This window comes from Myotis brandtii, unplaced genomic scaffold (genome assembly GCF_000412655.1).
Source record: "Myotis brandtii unplaced genomic scaffold, ASM41265v1 scaffold693, whole genome shotgun sequence".
Classification (NCBI taxonomy): Eukaryota; Metazoa; Chordata; class Mammalia; order Chiroptera; family Vespertilionidae; genus Myotis; species Myotis brandtii.
The window spans coordinates 2,437,474-2,438,782 of record NW_005370710.1 but is presented as its reverse complement, the minus strand read 5'-3'; the positions used below and the strand labels follow the sequence as shown (position 1 = coordinate 2,438,782).

The window sequence follows — 1,309 nt, the reverse complement described above, 5'->3', positions numbered from 1 at the left end:
CGGCTGCTGGCGGCCAAGGGCGAGGGGAGCAGGCCCAGGGGTTGGGGTCCATGGCTTGGCCATGAAAATAGCCAACAGCAAGTAAGGGACTAGCCGGGGGTCAGGGCCGAGACAGGGATGGGAGGCAGGGAGGACCCGGGAGGCAGGACGAGCCTCCACTTGCTGAGACCCTGGAGAGGGGGCGTCTGGCTGGCCCTGCACTTGGAGGGTCTCTGGTTCCTGCTGGGGCGCCTCCCTCCCGCTCCCGCCTCTTTACACGCCGGGTGCAGGGACCGGGAGCCCCCGAGCCTGTTCCCAGGCAGCGAACCGGCCGCGAGTCAGAAGAGGGCGGCTTGAGAGTGAGCCTCGATGCCACTCCATTTTCCTGGGAAATTTCTCTTCCTAACCTTGATTTTCCACTCAAGCCAAAGGTTATGCGAATACAAGTTCCAGTTTTGAGGGACATGAATGCTTCGGGAAGGATTCCGGGGGACAGGGAGGGGTGCGGGGCTGGCAAAGCCTGGAGCCCTGGCCCGGGGTCAGGACGAGTAGCCATGCCAACAAGATTGGCGTTCGGAGTGATGGGAGAATCGGGGTCTGGGCCGGCGGATGTGGGTGCGGGGCCGCGGCGGGGCGTGGTGGGACAGAGGGGGGCTCGCGCTGGTGTTCAGGACACTGAGGCCGGAGGCAAGATTAGGGGTTGCAGGGATCTGATGGACTCCAGGCTGCACCCTTCCCCGCGGGGCCTCAAGCACATCAGCTGTTGCTTGAACCCTGATTTCTCACCGGGACCCAGAAGGCCAGGGGGTTGCCCCCTGAGTGTGGCTGGGAGACTTGAGGTTCACGGGGTGTAGAAGTGATTTGTGAGCTGCCTGCCAAGCACATTCGGGGGACCCTCAGTGGTTAAGGGGACCACTGAGGTTGGGGTTTAGCTCCCACTGTTAGGACTGGTGAGGCTGGGGCTGGGGCTGGGGTTGTCAGTGGGGGAATTTAGTGGGACCAGGACTGGACCTTGGCCCAGGTCGGCTTTGGGGTCTCGGGGTTAAGTTAGGGGAGAGGGGGGAGTGTGTTGGGGCCTGGTTTGAAGGTTAGGTCTGGGGCTGGGTTTGGGGGAGTTGTGATTGGAGGTCACTGTGGACTTTAGGTTGTGGTAGTGCCTGGGCTTTAAGATTGGGGTCTACTTGGGGCTTAGGGTTGGGGTTTGTTGTAGCCTCTCATTCAGCCAACCTGCGAGGGGCTGGGCCGGCTTTCGTGTGCGTGTGTGAGGGGGAGGGTCAGAAGGACGGGACCGGCCTCAGCTCTGGGGTTTGGGCTCCGCACAGGATGACCC

General features: G+C 62.6%; 1 protein-coding gene across 1 annotated transcript in view; it reads left to right on the top strand.

Annotated features, from left to right (window-relative positions):
* The window catches only part of GRM2 (glutamate receptor, metabotropic 2), an 8,870-nt gene that overhangs the window by 4,518 nt on the left and 3,043 nt on the right, over positions 1-1,309 (top strand).